This window comes from Dendrobates tinctorius, unplaced genomic scaffold (assembly GCF_039654945.1).
Source record: "Dendrobates tinctorius isolate UK_male_01 unplaced genomic scaffold, ASM3965494v1 ptg000001l, whole genome shotgun sequence".
NCBI lineage: Eukaryota > Metazoa > Chordata > Amphibia > Anura > Dendrobatidae > Dendrobates > Dendrobates tinctorius.
The window spans coordinates 16,319,270-16,332,050 of record NW_027361669.1 but is presented as its reverse complement, the minus strand read 5'-3'; the positions used below and the strand labels follow the sequence as shown (position 1 = coordinate 16,332,050).

At 45.6% G+C, this 12,781-nt stretch overlaps 1 protein-coding gene across 1 annotated transcript in view; it reads left to right on the top strand.

Moving 5' to 3' along the window:
* The window catches only part of ITFG2 (integrin alpha FG-GAP repeat containing 2), a 90,302-nt gene that overhangs the window by 7,514 nt on the left and 70,007 nt on the right, over positions 1–12,781 (top strand). The gene's annotated exons all lie outside the window — the stretch shown is intronic.

Here is a 12,781-nt window from a genome sequence, read left to right as displayed (position 1 = left end):
TTAAAACCAATCCCCCAGTTCCCTCCCTCCTCCCTCCCTCCCTTAAATCCTCTATAAACGATAATGAGACATTAACACCCATTGCTTACACGTTAAAACAGCATCCCTCCGGAATCAGTTTCTCTCCACCCATGGTTTCCAAAGTGATTCAAAAGATTTCACACTTTTCCTTTTCTTATAAATATCCTTTTCCATTTTAATCACTACATCAGACTGTCTATAAAATTCCCGCAGAGTCGGCGGCTCCCCACTCAACCAATGTCTGGCAATCAATTTACGTGCAACATACAATAATCTAGCTATGGCCAGTTTATGATGATTTGGAACTCGGATCTCCTCTACATACCCCAAAATGCATACCACAGGATCCCATGTGATTGTACATCTATACGATTTCCCAATTGCTTCTCCCACCTCCGACCAGTATGTATTCAGTCTCGTACATTGCCATAACATATGCAGAATCCCCGCTCACTCAGACCGGCACCTAGGACATTCAGAAGTCTGTCTCAACCCTGCCTTATAAAGCCTATCTGGAGTTCTATATTCTCTGTGAAGTACATAATATTGTGAAAGTCTACCCGGTTCGCTTAGTGACAACTGAGGAATATACGCCATGACATCTTCCCATATATCCTCCTCTATCCTTCCCAACTCCTCCTCCCATTTCTCTTTTGCTTTAATGGGAAATCTATTAAGAAAGGTATGTAACAAATCCCTGTAAATATCTGATACTACCCCTTTCGTTCCTCCCGCCACACAGACATAGTCCACTAGAATATCCCTACTAATTTTCATATCCATCATTTTACTCTGCGCCAGATAGGCATGTCTCAGCTGTCCATATTGAAACCTACTGGTCTCCCGCAACCCATACCTCCCCTGCAGAGTCTCAAAGGACAACAGCCCCCGTGCATCCTGAATCTGATCTACATATAGTATACCTAGTGATATCCAATTTTTGAATTCCCCCATTTTAATAAATTCAGGTAGTACTTGCCTCCCATCCCTCTGGCTGTATTACTCAGGTGATCATCGCCTCACATCCGTCTGACTGGCTGTATTACTCCCATCCCTCTGAGTGGCCGTATTACTCAGGTGATCATCGCCTTCCATCCCTCTGACTGGCTGTATTACTCAGGTGATCATCGCCTCCCATCCCTCTTGCCGTATTACTCAGGTGATCATCGCCTCCCATCCCTCTGGCCGTATTACTCAGGTGATCATCGCCTCCCATCCCTCTGACTGGCCGTATTACTCAGGTGATCATCGCCTCCCATCCCTCTGACTGGCCGTATTACTCAGGTGATCATCGCCTCCCATCCCTCTTGCCGTATTACTCAGGTAATCATCGCCTTCCATCCCTCTGACTGGCTGTATTACTCAGGTGATCATCGCCTCCCATCCCTCTTGCCGTATTACTCAGGTGATCATCGCCTCCCATCCCTCTGGCCGTATTACTCAGCTGATCATCGCCTCCCATCCCTCTGACTGGCCGTATTACTCAGGTGATCATCGCCTCCCATCCCTCTGACTGGCTGTATTACTCAGGTGATCATCGCCTCCCATCCCTCTGACTGGTCGTATTACTCAGGTGATCATCGCCTCCCATGCCTCTGACTGGCCGTATTACTAAGGTGATCATCGCCTCCCATCCCTCTGACTGGCTGTATTACTCAGGTGATCATCGCCTCCCATCCCTCTAACTGGCTGTATTACTCAGGTGATCATCGCCTTCCATCCCTCTGACTGGTCGTATTACTCAGGTGATCATCGCCTCCCATCCCTCTGACTGGCTGTATTACTCCCATCCCTCTGAGTGGCCGTATTACTCAGGTGATCATTGCCTCCTATCTCTCTGACTGGCCAGATTACTTGGATGATCATCGCATCTCTCCAACTGGCCAGCGGCTCTCCTTACCCGAACGTGACAGCTTGTATTTCTACACTCCCTGACAGAAGTTATGTAGCTTATCCATGTTATGTAAATAAAAGCTTATAACCTGACGTTAAATTCATCCATTGGTTGTATAACTTATTCTTTTGAAAGCTATATGCAAATTGCCTCTTCAGAGACAGAGGAATAGAACTCTATAGCGCCACCTGTTGGTAGTAGCAATCCTACACGTCACAATCAACCCTTTAAGGAGTCTTGTAATATGACTTAAAATAAAATCCAAATCAGAATCTCGATTTGGCTTTTATCCTAAGTCGTATTACAAGACTAGTTTATTTGTTGATTGTGACTTGTAGGATCGCTACTACCAACAGGTGGCGCTATAGAACTCTATTCCTCTTTTTCTCTGAAGAGGCAATTTGCATATTATTTTCCCAGAGGAGCATTGCACGGCGAATAAGCCTCCTTACCTTGACAAGCCAGAGCTGGCATGTCCCTCTCCACAAAGGGAAACCTTACCCCTTAGACCTATTTTGAAACCTGAAACTCTCCGAAATGTGGTTTAGGTTAAGAAAATAAATTGGCATCAATGCAGAAATATTGATCATTTAATGGACACAGAATGGTCAGATTTTGGCAAGACAAAAGTTTTGTCAGCCACAGAAAGTAATGTGATATTCAAACAAATAATTAACTTAAAATACACTCACTGGCCACTTTATTAGGTACACCATGCTAGTAACGGGTTGGACCCCCTTTTGCCTTCAGAACTGCCTCAATTCTTCGTGGCAGAGATTCAACAAGGTGCTGGAAGCATTCCTCAGAGATTTTGGACCATATTGACATGATGGCATCACACAGTTGGCGCAGATTTGTCGGCTGCACATCCCTGATGCGAATCTCCCGTTCCACCACATCCCAAAGATGCTCTATTGGATTGAGATCTGGTGACTGAGGAGGCCATTTGAGTACAGTGAACTCATTGTCATGTTCAAGAAACCAATCTGAGATGATTCGAGCTTTATGACATGGCGCATTATCCTGCTGAAAGTAGCCATCAGATGTTGGGTACATTGTGGTCATAAAGGGATGGACATGGTCAGCAACAATACTCAGGTAGGCTGTGGCGTTGCAACGATGCTCAATTGGTACCAAGGGGCCAAAGAGTGCCAAGAAAAAATTCCCCACACCATGACACCACCACCACCAGGCTGAACCGTTGATACAAGGCAGGATGGATCCATGCTTTCATGTTGTTTACGCCAAATTCTGACCCTACCATCCGAATGTCGCAGCAGAAATCGAGACTCATCAGACCAGGCAACGTTTTTCCAATCTTCTACTGTCCAATTTCGATGAGCTTGTGCAAATTGTAGCCTCAGTTTCCTGTTCTTAGCTGAGAGGAGTGGTACCCGGTGTGGTCTTCTGCTGCTGTAGCCCATCTGCCTCAAAGTTCGACGCACTGTGCGTTCAGAGATGCTCTTCTGCCTACCTTGGTTGTAACGGGTGGCAATTTGAGTCACTGTTGCCTTTCTATCAGCTCGAACCAGTCTGCCCATTCTCCTCTGACCTCTGGCATCAACAAGGCATTTCCGGCCACAGAACTGCCGCTCACTGGATTTTTTTTCTTTTTCGGACCATTCTCTGTAAACCCTAGAGATGGTTGTGCGTGAAAATCCCAGTAGATCAGCAGTTTCTGAAATACTCAGACCAGCCCTTCTGGCACCAACAATCATGCCACGTTCAAAGGCACTCAAATCACCTTTCTTCCCCGTACTGATGCTCGGTTTGAACTGCAGGAGATTGTCTTGACCATGTCTACATGCCTAAATGCACTGAGTTGCCGCCATGTGATTGGCTGATTAGAAATTAAGTCTTAACACACAGTTGGACAGGTGTACCTAATAAAGTGGCCAGTGAGTGTATATGTTGCATAACATTGATGAATGAAGTTGTGGTGCTATCAGTCATATTTAATATTTTGTGTGACTTCCATGAGCTTGAAGGACTACATCCATGTGGTTCAGCAATGATTCATACAATTTATTAATGAAGTCATCGGGAATAGCAAAGAATGCAGTCTTACATGCCTCCCAGAGTTCATCTAGATTCTTTGGTTTTGTCTTCCAAGCTTCCTCTTTCATCCTATCCCAAACATGTGCTCAATGATGTTCATGTCTGGTGACTGGGCTGGCCAGTCCTTGAGCACCTTGATCTTTTTTGCCTGGAGGAACTTTGTTGTAGAGATTGATGTATGAGATGAAGCACCATCCTGCTGCAGAATTTGACCCCTTTTATGATTTGGAATATCATATTTTAGGCTATTGATATAGCCCTCAACCTTGCAAATGTTTCACACCCCCATACTGAATGTAACCCCAGATCATGATCTTTCCACCTCCAAATGTAACTGTTTTCTGGCTGTATTTTGGATCCATACGGGCTCCAGTAGGTCTCCTGCAGTATTTGCGGCAGCTGTGGTGTAATTCTACTGAAGATTCATCAGAGAAATCCACCTTCTGCCACTTTTCCAGTGTCCATCTGTTTCTCAGGCTGTGGGACTTTGCAACTGCCACACGGTTTTTTATTTGCCTTTTGTATAGTGCTGGCTTCTGGGCACTGATTCGACCATGGAGGCCATTTCGAGACAGAATCCTACAAACTGTTCTAGTTGACACAGGGACTTGAGTTGACCAGGCCTGTTGGAGCTCTGCTGCAGTGGAAGAGGGACTTGCTTTGGATTTTCCAACCAACAAACGTTCCTCCTGAGCAGCTGTCTTGTGGGGACTGCCGTACCTGGGCTTGTCAAACACATCTCCAGTCTCTTCGAATCTTTTTTTAATTCTTTGTACTTGACGCTGAGACACACTAAAGGTGCCAGCCACCTCTGCAGTGGATCTGGTCTTCAGCCTCTTGATAATCCAGGCTTTGGTCGCAGGGTGGATTTTTGGCATGTTTTCAGAGCTCAAGTGAAGGTCTGGGGTGCTAGGTTTCTTTTTATACACACCCACTAATTAACCGATCATTTACTGAGGACAGGTGAGGATGTAAACTAGGATTGGGTGCATTATATGATCAGGCGACAAAACGTTTGTCTTGCCAAAATCTGACCATTCAGTGTCCATTAAATGTTCAATATTTCTGCATTGATGCCAATTTATTTTCTTAACCTAAACCACATTTCGGAGGGTTTCAGCTCTCAAAATAATAATTTATACAACCAATGGATGAATTTAACGTCAGATTATAAGCTTTTATTTACATAGCATGGATAAGCGACATAACTTCTATCAGGGAGTGTATGCAGCTGTCAAGTAATCTGTCCGTCTGACTGTGCCCTATAGATGGATATCGTCTGATAGAGCTTATAAGTACAAGCACTTTTCAAGTTTACTGTTTATGAAATTTCACACCTGTTGCTGACTCTTATCTGTTGTATACAGCTTGTTGGCTAGGAGACCAACCACTGCTGCTGACTAGTGACATGGAAATTTGATTAGGTAGTTTGTAAGCACTACGCCAGTGGTCCCCAACCTTTTTTGCGCCAGGGACCGGCTTCAAGCAAAACCATTCTTCCATGGCTCGGCAGGGCGGGGATGGAGGTGTGGCGGGGGTGGGGCTATGGCCGGGGTTGTAGTTTAGTAGTGCATACTTATCATTTAATTATAACATTTATAATGTGAATGTGACTCAACTCACCATAGGTTTAGAATGAGTGGGAGCACCGGGCTTGTTTCCCTGTATCAGTGGGAGCACTGGGCTTGTTTTCCTGCAACAAGACTGTCCCATCTAGGGGTGATGGGAGACAGCGACACCCCTGTATGCGTGGCTCCGCTCCCACCCTTGTATGCGTGGCTGGGCTCCCCCGTCCTACCCCATCATACTTGCCCTCACACCGTCGCTGAACTTCCCTGCATCTCTATCCTGGCGCGTCAGCTTCTTCCTGTGCGGAACGGTCACGTAGTACCGCTCATTAAGGTCATGAATATGGACGTCATGAATCAAAGCCGGGACATGTCAGCTGTTATGAACAGCTGACATGTGCCCGCAATAGGCACGAGCGGAATCGCCGTCCACCCGCGCCTATTAACTAGTTAAATGCCGCTGTCAAAGCTGACAGCAGGCATTTAAATAGAATTTCCGGCCGCCGGGCCGGAAATGACGTCATCGCCGACCCCCGTCACGTGATCGGGGGTCGGCGTCACGTTGCCTGGACAACCAGAGGTCTCTATGAGACCTCTATGGTTGTTCCAGGCATAAGGCTTTCAGCGCCACCCGGTGGTCGGCGCTGAAAGCACAGCAGTAAATCTGCTACATATGGGCGATCTGCTCATCGCCCATATGTAGCAGAGCCAATCGGGTTGTGCATGCTTCTAGCCTCCTATGGAGGCTATTGAAGCATGCCAAAATTAAAACAAAAAAAATGTTTAAAAATAAAAAAAAATTAAAAAAACCTAAAAGTTCAAATCACCCCCCTTTCGCCCCAATCAAAATAAAACAGTAAAAAAAAAATCCCACATACACATATTAGGTATCGCCGCGTTCAGAATCGCCCGATCTATCAATAAAAAAAAAAGCATTAACCCGATCGCTAAACGGCGTAGCGACAAAAAAAAATTCAAAACTCCAGAATTACGTTTTTTTGGTCACCAAGACATTGCATTAAAATGCAATAACGGGCGATCAAAAGAACGTATCTGCACAAAAGTGGTGTCATTAAAAACGTCAGTCCGGCACGGAAAAAATAAGACCTCACCCGACCCCAGATCATGAAAAATGGAGACGCAACGGGTCTCGGAAAATTGCGCAAATTTTTTTTTTTTTTTTTTTTTTTTAGCAAATTTTGGAATTTTTTTTCACCACTTAGATAAAAGAGGACATAGACATGTTTGGTGTCTATGAACTCGTAATGACCTGGAGAATCATAATGGTAGGTCAGATTTAGCATCTAGTGAACCTAACAAAAAAGCCAAGCAAAAAACAAGTGTGGGATTGCACTTTTTTTGCAATTTCACCGCACTTGGAATTTTTTTCCCGTTTTCGAGTACACGATATGGTAAAACCAATGATGTCATTTAAAAGTACAACTCGTCCCGCAAAAAATAAGCCCTCACATGGCCATATAAACGGAAAATTAAAAAAGTTATGGCTCTGGAAAGAAGGGGAGGGAAAAATGAAAATGTAAAACCAAAAATACCCCTGGTCGTTAAGGGGTTAAGTCCATCAAGTTCAACCCATATCCTATCCTAACTTGCCCTAACATGTTGATCCAGAGGAAGGCAAAAAAAACCCATGTGGCAAACCTTAAGCTTCACATTGGGGAAAAATATTCCTTCCCGACTCCACATACGGCAATCAGACTAGCTCCCTGGATCAACGCAATATTAAGGAAACTAGTGTATATACCCAGTAATATTATACTTTTCAAGAAAGGCATCGAGTTCCTTCTTAAATTTTAGTAGGGAATCACGCATTGCAACATCATATGACAGAGAGTTCCATAGTCTCACTGCTCTTACAGTAAAGAATCCATGTCTGTGAGTATGCTGAAACCTCCTTTCCTCCAGACTTAGAGGATGCCCCCTTTGTTGTAAACACTCTTAACCTGACTTCTGAGTTTGGGCTTCCTCTGGTGGTTGTTGCGGGTAGGGGAGCTGGTCGGGTTGACAGAAGTCCATCACCTGAAGACGATGAGTGGAAGTCAGGTGTTACAGACTGGGAAGATTTAAGTGAGCAAGCTTCCCTCAGTTGCTGCTGGTGATTTTTTTTTTTTTTCTTCCTGTGCAAGTCCGCTTGTCCCCTGCTTGGTCCTGCATCGTTCAGATAAATTATTTGTTTGCTGGAATCTGTCACAGTCCAATTCTTGGATCTGTGTCAGATTCTGGATTCCCTCATTTAAAACTTTCTTTTTTTTCCTTTCAGGCCTTTGGTGCCTTAATATGGGTTTTGCCCCCGGTGGTCACTGGGGTTATTACATGTCTTTGGTTTCTCTGCTGATGGTGACCACGCTTCCTTTGCTATATAAGGTCACCTGGTGTATCAGCTGGTGTTGGTAATAGCAGGTCCTTTGTGGATTCCAACCACGGTGAAGTTAGCAGCTGGCTCTGAGGTGTTTAGCCACTGCTGAAAGCATGGTGCTGAACTCTGCTGCCCGGTGTCTGCAGCTAGAAAGATGGTGAAGGTAGCAGCTGGCTCTGAGGTGTCGAGCCACTGCTGAAAGCTGATCTGGTGCTGCACTCTGCTGCCCGGTGACTGCAATAGAGAAAGATAAGTGTTTTGGTGTTTTCCCCGTTTTGTGTATTTTTCCTTCATGTGTATTAGTGCAGCGGTGGGACCAGTGTCCGCACTAACCAGTTCCCTAGTAAGAGATAGGTGCAGGGCTAGTGAGGGATTCAAGTATCCTGGTCGGCGACAGGTGAAGAGCCTGTATAGGGAACGTTAGGAGTGTTCAGGGACTCTGCCTCAGGGGACTGCAGGAGGTCTCCATGTCCCCGTTCCCTATTGCAGGGCCCACCGTTGTAACTGTTTCCCCGGTGTTCCCCTTTTGTCTTGCCTTTTGTCTTGTTGATTCAGTTACCGACCTGCTGATCGTGTCACACAGGACAGGTACACGTGACAGAATTTTTTTGCATTTGATCCAGTTTTGCCTTTCTCTGCTTTCTGCTTTGCTGTGTGGGTTCAGCATTGTTTCCTGCTGGGACCGGTGCTGGACCCCGCTCCATATGCCACAGCTTATGTTAGTCTGTTCAGTATTGCTAATCCCCTGTTATAGCAGTGTCTTTGGTTTTGCTTCCAGTTCACAACAGAATGCTGATCTAGTGGGGGAGAGGTCGTCTGGCCTCAGTATTTTTGCATATCAGACGTGTTGGATTTTTTTAGGGTTTTTGCGTGATTGCAGACAGTATCTTTTCTGTCCTGTCCTATCTAGACAGTTTGGGCCCCATCATTTGCTTACTCTATTTTCTGCCTGTGTTTGTGTCTCATCTTGTCTCACCGGCAATATATGTTTGGGGGCTATCTATTCCTTTGGGGTTCTGCTCCGGGGCAGTTTAGCGTTCCCCTTTCTTGCTTCATGCTTAGTTAACTCTTTGGCTGTGCCGAGGCGTCTAGGGCATCGTAGGTACGTCCCACGGCTAATTCTAGTTGTGTTGTTAGGTTTAGGGGTCTGCAGTCCGCTAAGTTGCCAACCTTTCTGGTGTTCTGGTTGCCTAGCTTATTTCCCGGCTATCCTCCTCTGTGACCTAATCATAACACCCCTTGTCCCCGTCACAGGTCTAAGAGTAAAAAGATCATTAGAAAGGTCTTTGTACTGTCTCCTCATATATTTATACATTGTAATAAGATCACCCCTAAGCCTTCGATTTGATTTTCCAAACTAAATAACCCCAAGTGTAATAACCTGTCTTGGTATTGCAGACCCCCCAGCTCCCTAATAACCTTGGTCGCTCTTCTCTGCACCCGCTCCAGTTCAGCTATGTCTTTCTTATACACGGGAGACCATGTCGCGTTTGGAGAGTCTCTGATGTGCCTAATCTGTTGAAACCCCCCACAAGTGACACTATTTTGGAAACTAGACCCCCCCCCCAAGGAACTTATCTAGATGTGTGGTGAGCACTTTGAACCCCCAAGTGCTTCACAGAAGTTTATAACGTAGAGCCATAAAAATCTTTTTTTCCACAAAATGATATTTTTGCCCCCAGTTTATTTTCCCAATGGTAACAGGAGAAATTGAACCCCAAAAGTTGTTGTGCAATTTGTTCTGAGTAGGCTGATACCCCATATGTTGGGGTAAACCACTGTTTGGGCACATGGCAGAGCTTGGAAGGGAAGGAGCACCGTTTGACTTTTTCAATGCAGAATTGGCTGGAATTGAGATCAGACGCCATGCTGCGTTTGGAGAGCCCCTGATGTGCGGTACCATGTTTATTTATATCCTTTTTGATCACGCGTTATTGCACTTTTTGTTCGGCTGTATGATGATAAAGCATTGTTTTTTGCTTTGTTTTTTATTTTTTAAGGGGTTCACTAAAGGGGTTAACTAGTGGGACAGTTATATAGGGCGGGTCGTGACAGACGCGGCAATAATAAATGTGTACTTTTATTGTGTTTTTTTTTAATTTCCAAAAAATGAATTTATTAGGGAATATTTTTTTTTTTTTTAATATATTTAGGGATTTTTTATAAATTATTTTTACACTTTTTTTTTTTTTTTTTTTTAAACTTTATTGCCCGGGGGGACATTACTGTAATGTGTCAGATTGCTGATCTGACAGTTTGGACAGCACTCTGTCAGATCAGCGATCTGACAGGCGCTGCACAGGCCTCCTCCGTGCCTGCTTGCTGCAGGCACTGAGGAAGCCGCCTCCCTGCAGGCCCCCGTGGCCATCTTGGATCCGGGGGCCTGAAGGAGAAGGAGACCCTGGAACAGCGCAGTACATCGCGCTGCTTCGGGGTCTCAGGGAAGCACGGAGGGAGCCCCCTCCCTGCCGATGCTTCCCTAATCCCCTGGTACACTGCGATCATGTTTGATCGCAGTGTGCCAGGGGTTAACGTGCCTGGGGCGGTCCGTGACCACCCCTGACACATAGTGCCGGGTGTCAACTGTGATAATCAGCTGACACCCGGCCACGATTAATGGCTCCCCCCCCCCCCATCCAGGAGCGACGCTGATCGCTTAGGCCTCTTTCACACTTCAGTTTTTTGTGTCCGTTAAAATCCGCCAAAAAGGCGGACAAGCGGATCCGTTCTTAACTGATGTGAATGGATGCCACTGGATCCGCAAAATGAGGAGATTTAAAGGAACCGCAGAGAGAGAGAGAGCGAGAGAGAGTTTTTTTATTTATTGTCCGGCACCCAGACAGAATTTGGGGTTAAATCACTGTCTGGAGGATCCGCCGGCCAAAAAAACGTTGCAAGCTCCGTTTGGAAATCTTTGAGGATGTTGACGGACAACAACATTATGGCGGATCCGCACAAAAACGGATGCAACGGACAGCAATCTGTCAAGATCCCCCAATAATGAAAGTCAATGGGGAAAAAAACGGATCCGCAAAAAAAAATTGCGGATCCGTTTTTTTCAAAACCTGGCGGATTTTGACTGATTGTAAAAAACGGAAGTGTGAAAGAGGCCTTAGACGTACTATCCCGTCTCCGATCATACTGGCCCGGGTACCGTGGACGGGATAGTACGTCTGTTGTCAGAAAGGGGTTAAACTTTACGTCAATGCCATAAAAACTGTTCACAAATTGTGAGCATAGACCCTTTGCCCCAAATGTTTGCTGCTGGGTTTCCCCAAGATATTAACCCCTCAATGATGGAACTAATTTTCACCTTCCTGACCAGGCCAAATTTTACAGTTCTGACCACTGTCACTATGTGGTAATAACTCTGGAACGCGTCAGTGATTTCCACTGATACTGAGATTTGTTTTTTACCTGACATATTGTACTTCATGGTAGCGGTAAAATTTGTTTGATATAACTTGGAGTATGAGGGATTTTTTTTTTCTTTTGCAGAACCAAGGTGTAGTATTGAATGACACTTTATTTTATTCAACAAGAAAAATTCCAAGTGCAGTGAAATATCTAAAAAAAAAAAAAAATGCAATTACACCATTTGTTTTTTTGGGGGGATTTGATTTGATGGTGTTTACAACCAGACAATATGAATATTCTGTTCAATATATATCTAACATAGAACAAACACACAGGAGTACTATCTGTACTCCTGTGTGGACATAAAATGAAGGTAATGCACAGCAATGTCAAAATGACATGTCTGTGCACACTTTCCGTCTTTTGTCACTTCTTTTAAAGGGAATCTGTCACCCTTTTTTTGGCCTTTCAGCTGCCGGCATAGGCATCAGGGGCTTATCTACAGCATTCTGTAATGCTGTAGATAAGCCCCCGATGTAACCTGAAAGATAAGAAAAACACGTTATATTATACTCACGAAGGTGGGCGGTCCGGTCCGACGCCTCCCTTCTTCATGCAATGATGTCCTCTTCTCCGGTCCTGTAATGGCTCCGGCGCAAGCGCACTGCTCTGCCCTGTTGAGGGCAGAGCAGAGTCCTGCAGTGCGCAGGCGTCGGGAGAGGTATGGCGCCTGCGCACTGCAGAATTCTGCTCTGCCCTCAACAGGGCAGAGCAATGCGCCGGAGCCGGAGCCATTTCAGGACGGGAGAAGAGGGCGTCATCGCATGAAGAAGGGAGGCATCGGACCGGACCGCAACACCCACCGGACCGGACCGCCCAACTCGGTGAGTATAATATAACGTGTTTTTCTTCTCTTTCAGGTTACATCGGGGGCTTATCTACAGCATTACAGAATGCTGTAGATAAGCCCCCGATGTCTATGCCGGCAGCCAATAGGGCAAAAAAAGGTGACAGATTCCCTTTAAGGATATGTGCACACGGTCCGTAAACAGTGCGGGTTGAACGCTGCGTACTTCAGCAGCATCCAGATGTTACAGCATAGGGATGGGATTTCAAAAAGTCCCATGTCCATTATGTGTCCAGTGCTGCCCGCGGATCACCTGCGGAGACGGACATGCGGCGCACCTTTCCAGACCGCAGCATGTCTATGTATCTTGTGGAGACGTTAGTCTCCGCAATATACGTCTCACCCATACAACACATGCAGAATCGCCTGCATTCAATAGCCGGCATGGCTTTGGACGGAGCGGACCTGTGCTGTATCCAAAGCGCTGCCAATTACTGACTGTGTGCACATACCCTTACTGATTCGGGGTTCGGAAACCATGAAGCAGTTAAAAGTGACCTGCCCATTCTTTGTGTGGCTAGGAAGCCACCTGCTCTCAGTACTTGAAAGTATAGAGCAAAAGATGCTAGTGGTGGAGCTTGATGTAAAGACGCTGTTGAAGC